At 33.6% G+C, this 23,850-nt stretch overlaps 1 protein-coding gene and 1 pseudogene across 2 annotated transcripts in view; one reads left to right on the forward strand and one right to left on the reverse strand.

The window, feature by feature from the left end:
- Positions 1 to 23,850, reverse strand: part of ZNF804B (zinc finger protein 804B) — a gene marked incomplete at its 3' end in the record, with an annotated part of 529,013 nt that overhangs the window by 365,726 nt on the left and 139,437 nt on the right. The gene's annotated exons all lie outside the window — the stretch shown is intronic.
- LOC306668398 (trifunctional enzyme subunit beta, mitochondrial-like) lies at positions 18,054 to 23,384 on the forward strand (annotated as a pseudogene). Its single transcript has one exon. The product of its transcript is annotated as a trifunctional enzyme subunit beta, mitochondrial-like (transcript).

Raw genomic sequence — 23,850 nt, forward strand, 5'->3', positions numbered from 1 at the left:
AAAGGGAAGGAGAATAGTTAAAATGGGTATGAGTGGATCTTACATTCCATTAAAGCTAAACACTGTATTATGAAAATGGACCCCCAAACTATTTCTCACATAGTCCTTTCATTCTTACTGCCTGTATTCAGTGGCAAGATTCTAGTGGATCATTACAGATTGGAATTTCCCATGTTATCTTCCTAATTTCTCTATTTTCAGTCCCTAGGGAAAATCTATTTATCTGTCAAACTGAGCTATGTGGATGAAAATATTATGTTTTGGATGCTCTCCTTATATTATTTCCAGGATTTTTCTATGTTTAGCACAGGAGACAGGCCTTATCTGCATTGGCCTAATCCCTCCCATATACCTATCCGTGTGCTTAAATATATTTATTCATTACCTTTAACTCATTCACTAATAATTTCTGGTCATATTTCTCAATCTAACTTAAACGTAATGAACAGATCTTTAAAATAGGAGTCTTAACTATTTTCTAAATCTTTTTTCTGCCACCAAAATAATAGCATAATACTGGGATCATTGTTGCTCTTAACTTCTTCAACCTTAAAATCGGTTGGATGCTTTCAAAGGTCCTTTCAGCAACAGTATTCAAAGTTTACAGGCAAATGTTAGGGAAGAAGCAAAAGCAAAATAAAAAGGAAGGAAGGGAAGGAGGGAGGAAAGTGGGGAAGGGGAGGAGAAGGGAAGGGAAAAAGGAAGAGAAGGAGGGAGAGAGAGGAGGGAAGAGAGGGAAGGAGGCGGAAGCATGGGGGAAGGCAGATACAAAAAAGAGAAGAAAGGAACCAAGCTGAATGGATTTTCAAGTAGAATGAAAAGAACACACATTTCAAATAATTGTCATAAAAATATGACACCTACTAAGAATATGAAGTTACAATGACTGCACAAAACCTTAACTTTGCCCTGGACAGGGTTCCCCTAATAATACCCTAAAATATGACAACTTGCCATATTGAATATTTAAAGGGAAGAGAGGTCTCTTACATTTCCATTAAGCTGGTCATAAGACCCCCCTGTGAGAGGTGCCCACTCTAAACCTGGAGGAAAAGGGCAGTCTTATCTCCAGATCTGGAGGAACATGGAGAGAAATCTGAAAGGACAGACCTTGCTAAGTTTCCCCCAGTTGACTACTCTTAGCTATTCCCTTTTTGTACTACCACATCTTTCCATGACTCTAGTCTCTTCATTAAACCAGAATAAAAACACTTAGGTTTCACCATTTCTTTGATTCTTCATTTCCTTATGAAGTCTCCCATATCATGCAAAACCTGTAATAAATAAATATGTTTGCCTTTCTCTCATTAATTTGTTATGGAGGCCCAAGGAAAGAAATTAAACAGATTTTTTTTTCTCCCTCCCCTTTTCCTTCTGGGAAATATTACTAGTTCTGGAAACAGCTTGTCACAATCTAATTTCTTAACAACTTTCAACTGATCAAGGGTAGAGAGATACTTTGAAGTTTTTCAAATATTGGATAGTTTTTCCTTTTATTCACTAATTCACTTAGCAAATATTTGTTTGAATATTTACTAGGTTTCAGGCAAAGTGATAGGCTCAGGGAATACAATGCTGAGCAAAATTCAACTGAACTCCTGGTTTTATTGTTGATTATATGCAACGTATAATCAGGAGTAGGAGACAATTACATGATAATATAAGTAAATATAAAATTATATTTGCAAGAAGAGCTATGAAGAAGATTGTGCCAAGTTATACTGGGAAGACCTGTTTTTTTTTAATTATTATTATTTTATTATTTTTATTATTATTATTACTACCAGGGTTTTCTTTTTTTTTTTTCATGAGCAAAATAAATACACATTAGCAATTGATACAGCATTTAGACTCAGAAGATTTCTTCTGAGAATCTATGGCCCTTCCTTTGCATCCCCCTTCTCATATTGTTATCACCTAAATAATTCAGTAAACAGTGTTTGCATTTTAGTTAAATGGTAGACTTTAGTGAAATCAAAAAAGAAGAATGGCAATCCCATTTTTACAGACAGATCCATAAAAGTTTTGTTTTGAAACACTGAGCTTGCTAAAAATATAGATGTCCATTATTTACTTCTCTGAATTATCATGCATGAATTAACTTAGATTTGATTTTATGGTCTTCATTCTTGCATTCAGATCTTCCAGACTAAAATAAGAATTATTCAATGAACAGTTTCAAGCCTATGACAAAGCATCCTTCCCAGGGAAGTTTATATGCACTCCTCAAAGAACATCAACAAAACTGACTCACTGAGGCAACACATGTACCTTGTACTGGTGAAAAATTAGATAGGTATGTAGCATCTATTGAAGTATATATTTTTATGGTACACTTTCTCAGCTACTGACCAAAATTAGAAGGCCATCACAAATGCCTAATGATGGCTAGACTGTATTATCTACTGATAACAGGAAAGACATTTTATGTTGCAGAAAAAAATGTCATTTGATAACTATATTACTTCATTATTTGCCTTATTATTTCTTACTTGTACTTAAAAAATAAAGGAACACTTCTACAATTCTGATGGTACTAAAAGGAAAATCTTATATCCTTAATTTATTTGATGAACCACTAATGCCAAAAACATCAAAAGTTTTCCTTTTCCTAGTGAATATTTTCTTGAACAATCCATAAAAGATCAGCATTCTAGGTCATTAACTCTCATTTATCAACTGCCACAAAACATGGTGTTTTAATTCACCTATGCATGTACATTCAATAATTCTCTTCAGTAGTCATGAAACTTCAATACACAAATCATAAAAATAACTTAAGAGAACTGATGCAAAGCACTTTTCAAATACAGTCTGGGACATTTTGGGGAACATAAGCCTAGATTTATACTCAGATACTATTCAACTAAAAGATATTGCTGACTTATTAAAATGTATATTTCTTGCCAACTTTCTTTGCCATAGAGATGACCAAGCAAATTGTCTTTTAAATTGTCAAAGGTTCAGTTGGCTATTTGAGATAAAATATGACCCAGAAATACTCTCCATTTCCTCTCAAATGTACTGCAGATCACAAGCCAAATGTCAATATTGTTGCAATTCTTAATCATTGCAACTGTACAACAGCAATCAAGTAAATTTCTATTTCAACTGAACTTTTTAAAGTGATTAAAAAATTGAGAAATTTATGATGTCAAAATCAAAACTAAAAAAACACTAAATTTTACTATAACTCATTTTCTGGTAAATTCTTAAAACTAAGCCTTCATTTTAATAAAGCTTCAATAAATTTCATAAAGAATAATTTAATATATACATTTAAGATTTCTATAAACTTTCACCTGAACTCCCCACGACTACACTGAATATAACCTGAATACACATTTTTTATGAACAATCTTTCTCTAACTATCGTGTAAATTTTTAAGATATAGTTTGGAATGTTAGCAAAACTAATCTTGACTCCAAAAAGTTGAAATAATTTGGAATCTGAAATTTACTAAATATCGAATTATGATAGATGTTACATTTTTGTTAACTAAGATAATTAAGAAAAAGACATTTTAATATCTTAAAAATATGCTTTAAATCACCATTATACTCATAGACTCACAATTAGATATCTGAAACAGATTATTTCCAAAATACATCTTTTTTCTTTTTATTTAGGCAAAAAATAACACTCTTTGGTGGGGAGCTATAGCTCAGTGGCAGAACAGGTGCATAGCAAGTATGAGAACTTGGGTTCAATCCCAAGTAGTACATGAAGAACAAAAAGCAAAACCATACAATAAATAAGCAAAACACTCTCTCGTCAGACAGAACCAGAAAATGTTTATAGCAACCCACATGGTAAGTGGAAATTGAAAACAGCAAGTGCACAAAGAGAAAGCAACAGGACATCAAGTGTCCTTACATAAACTGCAAAGGATGTGACATGGAGCTGACAAGAAACAATGATTTAATCACTAATAGCCTATTGGAAATCAGAGGTGATAACTGTATCTGTTGACATCCAACACTTGACTTCTATCTCAAAAACTCCATTAATTAAAAAATCAGTACAGGAAATATGTCAGTTTGAGACATCTCTCAATCCATGAGTTAATTGTTTTCTTTTCTCAGAGTCTTAGGGGTATAATAGAGAACCAGGATTCATCAAGACTTCTTGAAGACTTCTCACTGCTTACTCCATCTCTACACATGAGCACATTCCTACCATCCCTGGTCCCTGGACCCATTTTCCATACCTATTAAGAGGTTTGAGGATTGCATTTCCATTGATAGCCACAGGAATGTTATCTAGAAGCTTAACCCTGTATTCAAGTGGAGACTAAAATTGGGGAAATTTTCACTAGGAAAATAATAATGATAGTGATAACACTCACTGCGTAAACAAAACCAAAAATACTTTAATGCTACAAACTGTGTTTTTCCATTCATAATTGGACATTACATGGCATTTTTTTTCCAAAGAGTTCAGAGTGATCTATAATTCAAGAACTAGGCATAATGACAATTTTAATTCTAATGGTAAAGGGAAGGGAGAGAAGAAATTTCAGAGATTACTTTCAACATCTCTGTCATTTTCACTACCTTTCAAAGGGAAACACCCCTGGATCTCTTTAGAAATCAAAACATAGACTAAATATAGAGCATCCTAAAAATGTGTGCCAGATGTATCATATCTAGGGCTTCTTTCACCCCAGGGTATTTGCCAACTCCCACTTGACACATCCCAAATATTTTTAGCACATCAAAGTCTCTTACTTATTACTTGCACAGCTGGTAGCTAAAAATACTTACACTGTATAATGTTACTTTATAAGTTAAAGATTGTTCTTGCATCATTTATTCAGAAATGCTTTCATAATTGGAACCCAGGTACAAACAAGGTGGTTCAGAATGGAAAAGTGAAGGCAAGAAGTTCGTCCTCTAACCAGAAATAAAGTCAGGGATCAGCTATTTTAAGACAATGGATTTTGTACATTTGAAGGAAGGTATCAAAAGTTAAGAATATTTGGCAAGAAGAGACAGATGGGACCATATTAGCTAAGTCTCCAAAATCATCTTTGATGACTAGGCTATTACAGAGTGGACCAAACACCCTAGAGATGTACAGATGGGCAATGACAGACACAGGATAGAGCCAGGGATAAACTGAGGTTCAGGATAGAAATTACAGGCTCCTTAAAAACTGGCCCACAAAATAATATGTGGCAAAAAAAATCAAATGCATGGTAATTTAAGGACAAGGTGGGAGTACAGTTTCTTTTACTGTAGAAGAAGAAGTAATGAGGACGAGAAATTAGGGTGGTTGAGAGAGTAGTGTTAATCAGTTGGAAAAAAGACCAGAAATAATCAATTATTGGAAACTGAAATACCTAGGACAGAGAAACAGAGAGAGAAATTCTGCAGAGAATGTGAACTGTGTCCTATGTCTGGACTTGTCTGAAGGTCAGGGCTAAGGTGATTTTCAGGTTTCTCTTATGATGAGAAAATAGATTAGCGGATCTAAGCAGTTCTCTCTGCATTCTTAAATTACAGCTCAAGCAAGCACTGAATAGAAATGCCTCTCCCTTTAAAATACAGTATTGTTTTCTATTTCAAGTGCTAGTCCATTATTCTTTCACTAACCTGAGTTTGCTTTTCTCAGAAACACATCAAGTTTTCTGAAATTCTTCGGAAAAAAGTCTTTGTTTCTATGTCTAACTATTAAAGTCATTAACAGATTTTATTCCAAAATGATACTACAGTGACTGTTTTTAATAGGGCAGTTTTCAAAGATTGCTCTGTGTCTTACCACATCCAGATTTTAAATAATAAAGATTCTAACAATATAAGTCTGTCAATTTTAGCACTGTTTTCTGATCGGGGTGCACCTGGGAATACAGGAACATTTCCAACAAGATCTAGAAGAACCCAGTTCCTCTTCACTAAGCCCCCAAAATGGATGAGCTGCCACTCACTTTTTCATTCTTTTGAGTAGCCCTGTACTGGTGAAACAAACTGCAGAGCAGCTGTTTCTTTATTTTTTATTTTCCTGGCAGACATCTAGCTGTGATCTGTAACTCAGTAGAAACTAAGACATAAGAATAAAGCAGTATGATTTTTAAAAATGAGATCAAAGACACAAAAGCATTAGTGAAAATAAAAGTTCTACGCAAATGTATGCCAGTATTCCCTTAGATTGATGTTACAGGTAATTCTGAAGCAGGAATTAAGAAAATCACCCAGCAGTTGCTATCATATATATATTTCAATGTTAAATGCGGGAATATGGATTAGAAAATACTAGCTAACATTTCCACCTCCAATTGGGGCTATGTAAAGAAATCACATGGTGTAGATAGTTCCTTTGATTTTAAACAAAAGAATAAAACAGAGGAAAACATCTCTGCTTCAGGTTTCCAGATCTTTAAGACTGGAACCACAGATGGCTCCACCTTTTTCCCTCAAGCTGTGTCTGCATTAGAAGGTTTACCAGGTGCTTCAGCTTGATGTCTGGAATGCAGTAATGAATTCTAAATGGTCACATATTGCTACAGTCACAGTTTTTCCTTGCCACCTGCCTTGATGACACAAGCTATAGGTTTTTGTTTTAAGCGTTTGCCTAGATAATTTCTTTTTTTCTGGGGTCCCAGTCTCTAAGGCAGGTCCCCTAACACCCTGCCTAGATTTGCTTGCCTGTGCTTCCTATTTTACTGTGCCTCCTGGGGAACATGTCACCATTGTGAAGACCACCTAGCATACTAACCTTGCCAGGTTCTCTAATTTTAGACAACCTTACTTGTAAGGGCTTTCTTTCTGCCATCCTTTGTGTTCCTGCTGATCCAAATCTTCGCACTGACACCTGATTGCAACTTAGCTAACTTGCCCCTTCCCTCCTACTCTGTACATTTAGTGGCACAGCTGCTCCTGCAGGCCCAGCTGGTACAGATGGATTGGTTTCCTCAGCAACTTTGAAAATGGGCATCTGGCAATGACTTTTCTCTCTTTGCTATAATGCTTGATTCTACCACCCTTTACATATGAGCCATCCTAAATTATTTTAAAACAGAAGCAAATAGAGGTAATTATACACTCGAATGTAGGTTGTTTTTAGAATGGTCATTTTGGAACACAATTTTCATTCAGAAGCAAAGTTTTAAATAGTTATTATATCCCCAATTTATTATGTACTTACCATTGAACCCCTGTGGAAATCAAATTGTAGGTGGAAATGGTTACTGAACATATTTCTGACTGTACCACTAGTGTCTGAGTCAACTATTGTTGTCTTCACGTTGCCGAGGAGCTTCTGCTAGCCTCAGGTGCTACCAATGACCCGTATCATTTCATGGTTAGGAAACACAGGCATCCCTTGAAAGAAGATAACACAAATACATCAGAGGCATGGAGAATGAGGCCCGCATGTGACTCCAGGTATATGTTTTATTTCCAGTGAAAGAACAGGGGTGTGGTCACATGGGAGTCAATGAGGGCTGCTGTAACAAAATCCCACAAAGTATGTGACTTAATAGGAATTTATTCTCTTACAGTTCTGGGTGCCAGAAGATGATGACCAAGGTGTTGGGAGGTTTACTTTCTCCCAAGACCTCTCTCCATGGCTCAGAGATGGCCACCTTCTCACTGTACTCTCACATGAATTTTCCTCTGTGTACATCAATCAATTCCTAGTATCCCTTCATGTTTACAAATTTCCTATTCTTATAGACACCAGTCAGATGTGATTAGGGCATACCCTGATGACTTCATGTTACTTAATCATTGTCTTAAAGAACTTATCTCCAAATATGGTTACATTCTAAAGTACTAGAGACTTCGACACAGCAATTTGGAAATGTGATTCAGCCCACAACAGATGGGAAGTACCAGTCTCCTCATCAATGGCACAGGGCCCCGAAATGGCATAATCCCCGCATAAAAGTCTAGAATTGTGACTGGAGTACTTAGGTTTAGCTCTAAGATCTAATTATTACTAACAACATTCATATGAATGAAACTAGTACTAATTAATCCACTGACAGATCATTGAGAACTAATAACAAGTAGTGCCTCTATCAGTATATACAAGGATTCGAAAAAAGATGTTTTTACCAAATGTACATATATGATGCTGTCCTAGGTCAGAAGTTTTAATGGAAGTGACTTCAGAGATTTAGTTATTTATAGATATCTTTTCTTTATTTTGGGGCATCAACAAAAATGAAACCAAAAATATTTATTATCAAATCTACATTAGTATCTGTCATGTACTAGGCAGTTTTAAAGTTGGTGCACAGAAATGAACAAAATAGACAACTCTATTCTCGTGGAGATTGTGTAACAGAGGAGATAGCATATGGGAGACACATAACACACAATGAGAAATACTGTTTCTATGAATTAAAATAAAACTGAATGAGGAGATGAAAAGAAAGCACTTAAGAGTCCTGAATGAAAAGTGTGAGCCATGTGAGCCTTTTGTGGAAGACCTATCCAAGTGAGGGGCTTAAAGGTACAATGGCTTCTCTTGTGTGACAATTACCCAGGAATGTGGGTAGGACTACAGAGGTAAAATATCCTCAGGAGAGTTAGTTGGCACCTCCAGGCTTAGAGGGAAATGACTAATGTTTAGAATACTTTAAGATAAGTTGATAAGAAAAGGACTAACTAAGGCACAAGAATAGGTAAGTCAAAGATGTCTGATAGGTCAAAGAAAACAAAAGAGTATGCTCAAGACATCATGCAGACATGAATTGCAAATTCAAACAATAATTGAATATGGTAGTTTGATCAATCCTATTAGCCAAGATGGAACAGCAAAGAACAGAATTAACAGAGTCAAGCTCACATAAGACTATTGGGCACATAAACTACTACAGTTATTTTTGGAGAAAATATAAATCCAGAAATAATTTCAAAAATAAAAATATTCTCTGATCTAACAACTTCATTTCTGGAACTTTACCTTACAAGCAAAAATAAAAAGTATAGCAGTTGAAAATGTTTACCAAAACATTTCTTATAGTAGGAAAGCCAAAACAAAACAAACTAGAACCAACTTAAATTTGGGTCACTAGAAGAATGGTTGCACAAATTGTAGTACATTCAAATTATGAAAATATGCTATATAACTCTTTAAAGTACTTTTAATTTTTTTTCCATTAAACCATAGGAACGTCTGTGATAGCTCAAACACAGAGAGCAAACTTATCTGCTTAACCCTACTTTTGTAAAATAAACATAAAGGCATTTTCACTTTATACATATGTCCGTATTTCATGTATCTGAGTATACAAAACTGTGTACACAGATACATACCATGTTTTATTTATGAACACAAAAAAAATGAAAATGATAGAATTGTAACTATTTTTAGGTAAGAGAAAAATGTGCATTCCAAAGACATTTGTATTAAATTATATTCTCTCAGAGATTTAAAAGGGAAACACTGTCAATATTTTTTTATCTCCATGCACCATATGTCTACCATCTCATGAACTGACCACCTAGAAAAGCTGAATCAGTTACTTTGTCCTGAATAAACACAGCCTTAGTCATGTAAATAAAAAAAGGGAGAGTGAGCGTTATAGATTTCTCCATCTATTGAGTATAGTGAAACTGAAGCCAGAATTGGGGACTGGTAGTTAGTGTAGAAATAGGGAATAGGAGATGGGGGTCAGATGGAGGAAATGGAGGCCCTGAAAGCCATCTGCCTCTGGCAGTTGGAGACTGCCCCTGGGAAAATGGAACATCAAGGATCTCCAGAGCCCATTGATTACCAAATTTACCTGGCTGTCAGGGACAATAGGCAAAGAGCTGCTAAATAATGCCTCTTGGGCCCCTACCTGCCTGAATCACTTTGGCCCTCCCCCTGCCCATCTGCCTCTCAATTTATGCATCTCACCTGCAAAACTGGGCCTAGGCATATAGACAGGAAGAAAAGAAATAAGGGAGAAAGGGCAGGAGAATAAAACCTATATAAAGGACAAGATATGCTCATCCCATGGATTCTGCCTTTGGGTCCCCTTCTTCCATCCAGGAGAAGTCTGCTTTTACTTTTCTTTAATAAAGCTTCTTACTTTCTACTCCACGCTTGCCTTGTGTGCTTCTCTGGCATTATACTTCAACACCTGAGGAAGCAGGATTTGTCACCGGTAAACAGCGGTATCAAAACTAGAATAACTAGAATACAAATATTCAGAAGTGACCTATGTAATTCTTCCATTTAAAACAAACAAACAAACAAACAAAAAAGCTAATTTTAACAAAGAAAGGGGTTGTGTCCTAGTTCATTGACAGGAAATCTTGATCAGGGAGCTCCATGGCACGACCACAGAAGCAGCACCAGAAAAGGCTCTTACATGCAAAGTTGGAAGCCAACAAGCTCAGAGTCCTTATGCTATGTCTCAGTCCCTGTAACCCTCAATACTATAATAAAAAAGCTTTCACCCAATTTAACTTTACTTTCAGATGCCAGTAATGAGTTCCAGATATGCTGAACTTTGTAATTAAATAAGAATTAAAATAAGGACAGACAGAAAACATGGAATATAAAACACTTTTCTGTGAGTTACTCTGTCCTCAGAAAGCACTTGTCTATTAGCAGAAGTGGATGTGATTTAAAAAATCACAAAATTTGGTCTGAGGTCGCAGCTCAGCGGTAGAGTGCTTGACTAGTATGTGTGAGGCACTGGGTTTGATTCTCAGCATTACATATAAATAAATAAATAAATGTCCATTGACAACTAAAGAACATTTAAGAAATTATGACTTTTGATAATATTCAAGTGACTTTTTCTTTCCCATTTCAGAGATAGAAGATGAATAATTTGTATCAGTGTAATTTATCAGAAGACTATTAAATTTATTTTTCCTCAAAAGTGAAATTACAACTGAAAAGTTTAAATGTTGCATTAGATGTGAACTTTTTAATCCATTGCTATTTTGAAAATCAAAATCACACAAGAGGTAGATTGTCACATTGGTGGTTGTAAAGAGCACATTAGACATTTTAAACTATATATTTACCCAAGAGGCAAACCAGAAGAAATGTATATACCCATAAACAGCTTTAGTTATAATTAAAATAATTGATCATTTTGATAAAGTTTAACAAGAAGTTTGGTACATAAATATTCTTTTATGATATATGAATATATATACACCTAAATTACACATGTATTTTATATCTTTTGGAATTTTATATTACTTTTAGAAATGCAATAAACTAGAAAATAATTCATAAAAATTTTAAATGACAAATTTGTTCAAAATAATGAGTTCAAGAAATCATAAAATAAATTTAAAGGGACAGAGTGTGTGTGTCTCAGCTGAAATCTCATAAAAAGAAACATTTTAAAACCATTATATCTGATTCGGAAATATGACATTCCCAGTAACAACTACAGATAAATTATTCCTGTGGTATAAAATAATATTAATGAGTTACAAATGCACATTTAATGCTTTACATTGGGTATCAACTTTAACATACAAATAGAAACAGGATGTGAATAACAGGTTGTAAAATCGCTAAAACCTTTGATTCTAAAGCTCTATCATAATCCTGTACCATTTCTTTTTCATTACAAACTGTTCCCAGAAAAAAAACATCTAAGCACAAATTCTGCAAGGGAGTCAGAAAAATCAACTTTGAATAAATAAGGTATTTTCTTTTAGAATGTTTTGCATTTTTATCTTTAAACTTTATTCAGAGCAAAATCAGTTTTATCAGTGGAAATTAACCCTAAGCAACTTTTAAAATGTTGATATTAAAATAGAGCCTTATCTCCATATCATATCCTCTCATCTTCTTGCATCATGTTTATTCCTGAATTTATACCCTTCTTCCTGGGAAGGAGGGAAATTGGCAGCTAGCCTGTGAGCTATTTCTTACCCATTGTTGTGGATACAGGAGCACGAAAGAAGGCAGATTGACCTGGTCTCATCTTTTAGTAAATGTGCCAGCAACCAGCCTCCCAGGAAACAAACAAATGGCATTTGCTAGTAAGACTCCCCATCCATAAAATTCTTTTAGTAGGTGTTCCATGGTTTGGGATTCTGAATTTCTTCTAGGAACTAAAGTTAAAATTGATGGAGTTTTGGAGTATGTCACCATACAAATGTCACATAAATCATATAATTGTTTGATTATGAAATGAAGATATTTCGTAATCTAAAGTGCCTTCTACAAAGGGAAGTAACCCACACCTTGCAGAGAGACCTCTTCTATAGCTCTGGGCCAGAAGGTGCATCTGATTCAAGAAGGGAGGACCTTAAGAGCTCTTCTTGGAGTCCCAGAGCCCTTCTGGATTCACCATTCTCTCAATTGCTTGTATCTTTGAAATCATTATCAAAAACTGATACTTGACTTGACCATCCATTTCCTTGTGTTGACTCACTCTTCTTCCTCCAGTAATGCACATCCATCAGTCTCAACTTCTACCTTTTCACAGTCCCTCCTTCCCTAATGTCTTAAATCATTGAACCAAAAAGCATCTTGAAGATGATCTAAATTAGTTCTCTCATTTTATCATTGAGAATACTGACTTCCAGAAAAATTATATGAACTAAAATAATGATATCTAATCTAGTTTACGTCTTTTCACATAATAGCATAGGTCTTGCTATTCATGTCACTTACTGTAACAATTTATACACAAATATTTACATCTCTCACGTCTTTAGGTTGTAAAGTTCTAGCAGATTGTTTTAGTCAGCTTTCTTCACTACCACGACTCAAGGATCTGACCAAAACAATTCTAGAGTAGGAAAAGTTCATTTGAAGGCTTATGGTTTCCGAGGTCTCAATCCATTGACAGCAGGCTCCATTTCTTGGTGTTCAAGGAGAGGTAGAACATCACAGAGGAAGAGTGTGGAGGAGGAAAGCAGCTCACATGAGCATCAGGAATCAGAGAAAGAGATTTCCACTAACGAGATACAAAATATATATCCCCATAGCCACACCCCCAATAAACCACTTCCTCTGGTCACACCCCACCTGACTTCAGTTATCACTCAATTAATCACAACAGGAATTAATTCACTGATTAGGTTAAGGTTAAAGCCCAGTGATTTCTCCTCCAAACCTTGCATTGTCTCACATGAGAACTTTTGGGTGATACCTCACATCCAAAGTAAAACAAAGATATGAACTACATCTATTTTTATTTTAATTGTTCTCATAAAATTATATGTTCACATTGAAATGCTCAATAAATAAACACATAAATGAATGAATGAATTTCTGTATCTATAAAATGAGTCTTACACTAGAAAGTGGTCTATATTTTTACATCATCTAAATCTCTCAGAGATTTAAATGTCAATTTTCTAATTCTTTTCTTTTCAAGTTCTTCCTACTGCATGGAACACCCACACTCAACCTCCTCTATAGATTTAGATTCATAGATAAGTCGTAAATCCTGGAATTCTTTTGTTTTAATACTACTACATGATATAATTAAGAACAAGGTATGAGAGAAAATATAGATGATTCAATAAGCTGCTCTCTAAATCTAAATTTAAGATTTGTCTAACCTACTTATGAAAAAAAAATCATACACCAATATTGGAAGTTTGTTACAAATACTTCACATATATTTACAGAATGTACTTTACTTGTGGGAATCTTCAAATAAACTGGTATCAACAAATTTGATTATTGAAAAACATAGATGTGCATGTCTTATAGGAAATAGGTTAAAAACAATATTCATGTGATGTATTTTCTTTAAAATTCATAACAACAAATGCAATATAAATCTATATTATGTAACATTAAGAGGAAGAATTAAAATGTTTTCTGGAGTGTGTGGTTACACATTTTTCACCTTTCAGTTAATTTGCTCTAAGTTTGGAGTAGTTTGATGTCTGTCATAGGTGAACATATGGAGCATGTCTGGCAAGAATGCTGCTGAAATTTTAGTAAAGTTATAGTTTCCTTTTTATTAGGTCCCTAAGAGAAATAATTCTCATGTTCCAGAATGCCAAGACAACTGTTTTGTTTTTGTCTAATGAGTAGAATAAAAGAACTTATCTTGTTTCTTATTTATATTGTTTCCTGGAGACCTGAGAGTCAATGGAAGGCTCATCTCCAGCAAAAGCACTTACTCTTGCAGCTTGTACTTGGTCTGTTAACTTCACTCTCTGCTTCCTTTCTTTTTTTTTAATTTTGTTTTCAGTTGTCAATGGACCTTTATTTTATTTATTTATATGCAGTGCTGAGAATCAAACCCAATGCTTCACTCATGCTAGGCAAGTACTTTACCACTGATCTACAACCCAGCCCCTCTGCTTCCATCTAATTAACACCTTCTTACTTTCCCAAGAATTCTTTATGCATTTTTCTTTTATAGTTGACATAATTTTACAAACTGTCTTGAATACATTTTAGAACAGTGTAAATACATAGTTACATAAATACATATAAGGAAAGAGTCTATCAAATACCATTATATGAAAATAAACCTTTGGTCTGGTTGCCACAAAGATCTGCAATCTAGCTCATTTGTCACTCGGTTACACAAAACACTACCTTCCCCACCAGATCAAAAGGTTACTGTAGGCAGGGAAAAGCTGGATCTGCCTTGAAAGTTACAGTGAATGTCACTAGTATCTGTAGTAACATACTCTCTAATGTGATTCCAATTTAACAAAATTAATACTATAAAACAAAGGGTCAATTTCTTTTTAATAACAGTAAAATTTTATAGACTATGCTTTCTGAACTATCATATAATTACTAAGGAGAGTTCTAACTTATTATTTTAAAAAGTAGTTCTATAAATTAGAGTTTCTTTTAACCTTCTGTACTAAATTCCAGGATTTAAGGTGGTTGTATTTCAGTGATGTGAAGTACCATTATATTTCCTATGCTTGAATTGTGTACATACGAAGTTACTCTTTCTACATCTGTCAGCCTTCTTCATAACATGCAGGCTTAGAGCTTTGGATGTTTTCTCTTTTGAACTGCTTTGAAGGATAGACCTTCACCTCTGGTGGGTTCTGTACTTAACACATGTCTGAGTACAAATTCAACTACTTTTCTTCTCTACTGAACTGTGTAATGATTAGGATATAGGAGGTCACGACTGACATTTAGAATCAGGCCCATCTCAGAACTTAGTCTGTTAATCAGAATTATTACCCTAGGGAAATCTGTTACTTTTGCAGTTTAAGTTATTTTACCTTAGCAATGAATCTGGTTCACAGATCCTGAGTTAGTTCAGGACCACAGAAAACAGACTACATAAAACTACTTAAATTCTGTTTCTACATTTTAAATCCCACAAATAAAAAAGTACAGCTACTTGTGAGCCAACATAACAAATACATTTTTTAAAAACTCATTATTTTTCCATGTATATATTTAGAATAATACTAAATTTTATCTTAATGGTGAGTGCTTCCTTCAAAAGGAACCAAATACACATTAAAATATCTTGCTTTAAGAAGACAACCCTCTTGATGCATAGGCTAACAGTGCTTCTTTATTTCAGAGTACCACATCCTTTTCTGGTTAAAAATTGATCCTGAATTCCATTCCCTGAGGTGTTATAAAATTTCTGCTTGTTTCTACTCTAATATATAAATTGTTCATATTACCAAGTAATTAAATTCCAGTTATTTGAGGAAATTTTATTTTTACTATACTTTTTAGTAAACAAATATGACTCAAAGCATGAACAGTTTATAAGAATAAGCTGTAGCTCTACCCAAGATACCCCAAGCACAGCAAAAAGAATCTAGAAATGCAGCTTCTGATGATGCCTCCTCAGTTAAAAATACAGCTCTAAAGAGAAATACAATGCATCCAGCTATAATAAATAGTATGATTGAAGTTTGAAAGCTGAACAACTCCTCCCCAAATAAATTACAACTTTATTTTCCAGGCCAAAATCAACTAAACATTGTCATCCCTGCCATTGGCCTTTTTCTTTTGCTGTTTCAATTGCTTTCCACTTTACATATAAGAAAATTAGACAATTCACTACAAACACAAATGTGCATACATCCAAGGTCACTGGCTATACTACTTCATTTTATTACAGAATCATGAAGAATTTTTTTTTCCCCACAGACTTTGTGGACACTGATGGAACATTTTACAAAAATAAAACATTAATATACATATTGACTCACCAGTATGTATATGATAAGTCTAAGTCTCATTCTGCAAACTGCTATGTAAAATTTGAGAATGATACTGTTATTTCCATTGACTTTTGGATATATAGAGATATGAGTGTGACAGCATACAATTCATTTTCTATCTTGAGATTTTAAACCATAATTGTATAATTTATTGTAATATAAACATTTTCTGCAAATGTTTAAAATTAAAGTAAGATTCAAGTGAAACAAGACACTTCTCCTTTGTGCTCAACAGAGAACAATAACTCATGCAAAAAAAAAACTGTGAAATTTAATGTAACAGATGTCCCTTAAGTGAATTGGTGATGCTACTGAATACAGGTCTAACATCTCCTGATTATAATTTAACTGAATCAAAAAAAAAAAAAAAAAAACTACATATAGTTTGTATAATTCAAATAGCACCAATAATTCTAATACATTATATACTTTTAAAAGCACATGTCATTGGATTCTTATGTTTCTTTAATAGGATTTATTGAACTATGAAAAATGGAACAAAGATTCACTAACTGCTTTGTCTTGTCTTTTCTGCAACATATTAGTACTGCAAAATGCTCTGAGAGAAATTCTATTATCTTTCCATGAGAGATTATTCTCTTATTGCTCAAGTTTCATTATCAAGGTAGTTTTTGCTGATCATAATGAACACATATTTCTTAATCTATTTTTGTTATTTCTGGATAAACTTTAATAATGTCTTTCCTTAAATAGTTCTTTCCTCTCTTTCAGATATTGACTAATTTTGAGTTCTCTTATTCACTTCTTCATCTATCTATAAAATCAGAATGATTATCAATTTTAATACTTCCTATTTCCTTCAATTTGCTCACTATTTTTTTTCCTTTGGACTAAAATAGAATGGGAACAGTGGCTTTGGATTTTAGGAGCAATATTATGAGTGCCATGTGGTAACAAACTATCCAATCCCCACTTTTTTATACTATAACATCAAAGTTTGATATTTAGCCTGCCAATATTAGTATAATTTGCATGATTCTCAAACAAAAAAAAAATCTCATAATCATCATTTTGTTCTAGAAATGTTTGAAGAGTATATGAGGGTATAATAGGTAGCTCTCTATTCTGAGAGGTATCTTGATCTACTGATTCTACAGATATACTTTAAAAAAGCAAGCTGTTGAATCACTCTTACTTGAACTTGAGTCAAATAGTATATTAGACAAAGATGTTGTGTATAACTGTAGGATCATAACAGAAATATTCAACTGCATTTTCTGTAGACTCATTATATTCCTCATTTGTTCCACCATGCATGTATAGCCTTTTCACTATTGAATTTGATCAGTTCAGATTATTTAAATATTAATTTTTAAAAAGGTAAATTATATATTAGCTAATTTTGTTAGTTGAACAATTTGTGTCTGCATATTTCAACAAATCATCTTCCACCAAAAACACTGAACAACCTGTTATAATAACTCGTAGAAACACATATAACCTCAATATAAGTAACAATATATTCCTTTCAAAACCATACAACACATTTCCTAAATTTGGAGTAGATAGTGATGATTCCTAAAACATATCTTTCTGAAAACAGAGTATTCTGTTTCATAATGTCACTAAGTGTTGCTTAAGGACTCTGAATATAATATTCCAATGCCATTGTGACAAATAATAGCCACAGAAAATATCATATAATCTAACTTGTATTAGTAAATAAGCATTTCTCAAAAATTCAAAATAGTAAAAAAAATGATATAATCAGTAATGCATGATATTTATTTTGTAAATTCAACTACATAATTTCCATAAAGGAGTTTTTCTTTGACAAACTAAAGTTTCTGAGATGCATGGAATCTCATTCAGTCCAGGAAAAATACAACTCAGTGGACAATTACAGTCATTTGGATCCTTTGACTGTTTTTTCATTACCAATGTTGCTGTAGCAGATGATAATAAGCAAGTTCAGAAAATATCTCAGTGAGTTTTTAAAAATCTGAGCCCTTCATATCTTGACCCAATATCCAATACAATCTACCCATAAAGAACCAGGAATCTAATTCTGCATATTAAGTTTTAAAATAAATGGTAGAACACATAAACTCAGTAGCCTTCAACATTCTTCCTCCCAAAGTTAAAAGGTCTTTGAAGCCAAAATAGCTCAGGAACATACCACCAAGAGTTTTCATTTTAAATGGTTAATATCTTTTAAACTCACAAAAACATGTTGCTTTATTGATAATAAAAATTTAAGATTACTTATAATCTTAAATGTATACATTGCAAATACATGTTACAGAATCCACTTGAATTATTTTTAAACTACTTATTAACTTTTGTAGAGAAACTGCTCCTTGGTCCCATCAGCCTCGTCAATCAGGACTGAACCTTGCCAGAAGCAGAAGCCTGAGAAGACACTATTTAAGATTTCAGAATGACTTCCATATTGACTTGTACTTTTAAAACCCTTCCCAGCGCATCAGAATGGGCCCTCAGGTTTTATTTAAGACCTCTGAGCTGTTCTTTTCAGCTACCAGCTACCCTGTCCAGACCAAAACAAAGGAAACTTTAGCAAAACCCAATCAATATTAAGAAAAATTGTGGTGGATGCTGTTCATGATCCATTTTTCCAATGGGCTCTTCATATGAAGATCTGGTGCCACATGGTTTGGCAAGAGCAGCACTTTCAGGTTTGTTATATCAAACCAATGTCCCAAAGGAAGTTGTTGATTTATCATCTTTGGCGGTTATTCAGGAAGTGTAAACAATCAAGGTGGCTAGGGAGGCTCCTCCTGGAGCTGGCTTCTCTGACAAGACTCTGGCTTACACTATTCCCACGGCTTGCATCCCTTCCACCCAAGTCATGACCATAACTGTTGGCCTGATTGCTTCTGATGAGTATGATGTGGTAATGACTGGTGGTGTCAAGTTAATATCCATTGTTCCTGTATATCATTTGAGTAAAATGAAAAAACTGAAACTTGGTCTCAATAAAGCCAAGACTCAGAATCAGCAACTACCTTTATTTTTTATATTCAGATTGAATTTCCTATGACCCAAAGTCCCTACCGTGGACATGTTCTATATCAGTGAGACCATGCATTACTCCAAAGACCAAGTGGCTGGTGCCTATTTTGTTTTTGGACTGGAACAGGAGGAACATGTGCTACATTCTCACAGTCTGGCAACGGAAAGCACAGGATGAATGACTCCTTTTTGATGTTCTATCCTTCAAAGTACCAGGAAAGGATAGTTACCAAAGATAATGGTGCCTGACCTCCTTCACCAGAGCAGATGGCCAAACTAAAATCTGCCCTCATTAAGCACTATGGCATGGTAGTGACAGTAGCAAGTTCTTCTTTGCTCTTCAATGCTATTTCTGCAACACTGAACAGAGGACAATGTGGCCGAAGACAAAGCTGTGGCCAGAGGTTATAAACCAAATGTATATTTGAAGGATTTTGTGTATGTGTTCTAGTATCCAAAAGATCATCTTTTTTTCATACCAACATATACTATTCCAAAAGATCCAGAAAAGGCATTATTATCAATGAACGATATGAATGCTTTTGAATTTCAGGTCTCCACAAATCAAATTTTGGCTAATTTTGAAGCAATGGATTCTGATCAATTTGTACAAAAATACATGGGTAGGAAACAAAGGTTGTATTGTTTCCCTTGGGGAAGTTTAATAACTGGGTGGATCACTGCCCTCAGACAGTCATTTGGAGGCACAGACTGCTTGTTCATCATAACAGAGGCTAACAGATTGCAGGAGGAAGGAGGCCAGTTCAGCTTAGTGCCTGCCTAGAGGGCAGGATCATGCCATGCTATGATAGGGAAGCTTGTCCAATATAATCTAATCCATCCAGAAGAGGCCACCTAATTTTTGTGCAACCCTCACACTAGGTAATGCCATTTCAATGTATTACTAAATGATACCTGTAGTTTCTTCTTCCTTTTACCACAACATCTATGACTTTCTGTTAAATATTTTGCAATTAAGACAGTGTTCTGAGTTTTCAATAATCATCGTTTACTGCTCTTCCAGGGATTTCTAAATTCCAAGAATAAGAAGTTGTTTTTGATCTCTACTGTCATTAAAGAATGAGTGGTTACAATTTGAGAAAGAGGTTAGCTGAGATTTGAAAACATTTTTGTAACATTTTTAATTATATTTGTTCTTCTTTGTGTCCAAAAATAACTGTTTTCTCTAAATTACTAATCAATGTGTCTCAATTAACTAGATAAAGAAAAATAATTTATTATCTAAACATCATCAAAAATTTAAACTAAATGTTTATATACATAGTATATCATGTTGGTCAACCTTAAAAAGGTAGAAGGTGTATTGGGTAAAAAAAATACCTGTTGTAGTTTGAGTACAAATTTCTTAATAACATGTTTGAATATATTATTTTAAATACATTTATGTCATAAATAATAAATAATCAAATATATTCCCATTCTTTTTATTATTCTCTATATCCAAAATAACACTATATGTAAATTTTTATACAAATTTTTTCTGGATGATATTGCTAAGTTATACCCATTGAAAATATCTCAATGTCCATTAACCTTCCCTTCAGGGTACAACTTCTGCAAGGTCCTAAACATAAAAGATAAGTATGAAGTAAAAACATCTATTTCTGAAAATTAATTCAAAATAGATACCTACTATAATTTTCCTTCATTACTTTCCCTTTCATTTATGAAATCGTAGGCCATCTCAGCCATTAGGATTAGCTATGTGATTTACTCATAATGTGTACTCATTTTTAATTTTCTAGTTAAGGTAGAGCAGAATTTTACTGAGATGTTTTTCCAAAAGCATTTCATGCACAACCCCTGATAGTTTTAATATGTCACTGATTTTGTTTGTAACAATATGTACCTGGGAATTTAGAATTCACATATCAACATTACTAATTATTGGCAGTGTCTAGCACAGGTAGCATATCTAGAAAATGTTTACATTGTCAGGATATTGTGCTGTTAAAATAAAAATCAGTGGTATAATAAACTCCTATTAAAATTAAACAAAGCTTTTTGACTGATATCAACATTGTACCTAGTTACTTAAAAGTGTACAAATGATATTTCTAGTTTGGTATAGTAATTCTACAAAACTCATATTCACAGTTTAATAAATAATAGCTGTTTGGTAAAACAGATTGGGGAGAAATAAAGTGCTGTATGCTATTTTAGATTTTTTAAGAATGGATTGTGTTAACTATGAACTTATATACTCAGAAATAAGGTTTCAAATTGGACACATTTTAATCCAAACTGATGGAAGAAGCATTTTAATGTAACAACTTAATATTGCATTCTACTAAATCCCTAGATTTATATTTTCTTTCTCAATTTAAATAATAAGCAAACCAAATACATATTAAAACTAAAAGAAGTATAATCCACATTTTGACAAGGCCTTTAAAATTTTCAAAATGTGCAACTCACATTTTATATTTTTGTATGTATAAGTTTCCATATAGCTTAACTGTGAAATTCAGACATTAAAACTTACTATCTCAGTGAATTGTATAAAGAAATAAAAAATCTCACGTTTTCTGGGCATTATTTGTGTGGCTGATTATACTAGTCACCACTCTGGTGGCCCAGCAGCAGAGGGCAGTGCTAACATCTGAGAAAGACCAGGCACTAACTAGGGGCAAAAGATCAGGGTTTCACTTTTGATACTGATCATTTTCCTCAGGAAAGAAAACTTCCTGAGGCCACACATTCCTCATTTTATAACTGGAGGGAGAGTGTTAGCAAGGACAGTAGTGAAGCAGGTAAAAAAATAAAGACTGGTGGAGAATGAGTACCAAACATAGGACTTTACAGTAACGAAAAATATCCTATGAAGTCATCTTGTTAAGCCATTTTAGATTGCCCTAGACTAGACTAAATCCTAGACAAAGTTTCCATGAGAGAAGATGCATTTCTAATTTCAAACTTCTGTTTGTCACTCTTAGTTAACTGAAATCTTGAATCTAAAGAGTAACTGATGTAAGAAAAATTGTAAAGGGATAAATGAGCAGATCATCTACCTGCAAACTCACCTCCTATCCAGAAGCCTGTTAGGAGCATTTGATGGGATCAGAAAGACTTTTTCCAAGAACCCAGACCTTAACTACAATCAGCACTTTGAGTTCAGTTTCCCTTTAAGGAGAGTCTGCAGTTCTGCTGAGTCAGTTCTACTCACAGCCTGCCACTTAAGCAATACTACAATGTCATTGCCTCTTAGTGATCCTTCAGTAATCATGAAAGTGAAGTTGATTACTTTCACTATTTTGCTATAAATAATTACTACTTTTGACAGTTAACTAAATGAGTTCATCTGAAAATTCACTTGTGTAGACAAGAGGACAATTCAATGTTCAAGAGTGTGAATGATGCTTAAAAATACATCTGATTCTAAGTCCCATAAGAATAGAAATATACTGCTTGATGTGTCATTTCCGGATGTATTTAAATAATAAATTTCCCAAGTGCACATTATACATAATCTATGTACCATATTATGCATCATACCATATATATGATATGATGCATTTAAATATTTCAGTGATTTTTATCAATTCATTATATTCCAATCTCAGCTTCAAAGGATCATTCAGACAAATGTAAGTTAAATAATCAATAATATATGCAATCAAAGCATTGAAATAATGTCACCAGATATCATCTTTTGCTATCCTAGGAATTCTCTCCTTTTGGGTAAGAAAAAGGGTAACACTGTCCTCATTGCCCACAAAGCATCTAGAAAATATGTCCTTTTTTCATGGTTTTCTCCATTTGTTCAATCTACAACTTTTATTAGAAATTATGATTCATATATAAATATCTAGGAAAGTAATACTAGCCATTTTAAGCCTAATAGCATTAATAATAATATGCACAGAATTATGAATCATCATTTCAAATACTGTCTTTCATAAGAAAAGCAAAAATCTCCTATGTAAATTCACATGAGAAAGAAGATGAAAAAAATGAAAGAACAGTCTTGGTTCTTACGTATTTACAACCACATTGAGATGATAAGGATTTATGTGAAAAGTTGACTAACATGAAGAGTGAAGACATTATTAGCAAATTCACTTTTTTTAAAGCCTATAAAGATTAATGGAGATAAACTTTGGAGAAAAAAGTACAATTTGCCTTTTATGTACTTCCATATGCAAAAACTAATCTGAGATGGACATAAATAAAAAGTAAAATCAAAACTAATATCTTCTAGAAAAATACATAGATTATACTTGTGCCCTAGTGTTAGTTAGGACCCTTTAGGACATATAAAATGTTTATATATATATATATATATATATATACACATACATACATATATATGTATACATATATGTGTACATATATGTATATATGAAAGACATGTATATGTGTATACATGTATGTATGAAAGATAGTAGACTGAGACAGACATCCTTACCCTATGTACAGGTATGATTACACGAATGGTGTGAATCTATATCATGCACAACCATAGAAATGGTAAGTTGTACCCCATTTGTGTACAATGAATCAAAATGCAGTCTGTAAAAATAAAAAACAAATAAATAATTAAATTTAAAAAACAGAACAATTACTCTATCACAATAGAATGAAGGAAATAGGGAGTTGACTTGTAAAGTGTGCAAAGGAATATTCTAGGGTGATGAAAATCTAATCTCAGCCTGAGTGTGATTATACTGGTACATAACAATCATCAAAACTCATAAAACTAGCAGGGCATGGTGGCACATACCTGTAATC

Source organism: Sciurus vulgaris, assembly GCF_902686455.1.
Source record: "Sciurus vulgaris genome assembly, chromosome: 8".
Lineage (NCBI taxonomy): Eukaryota > Metazoa > Chordata > Mammalia > Rodentia > Sciuridae > Sciurus > Sciurus vulgaris.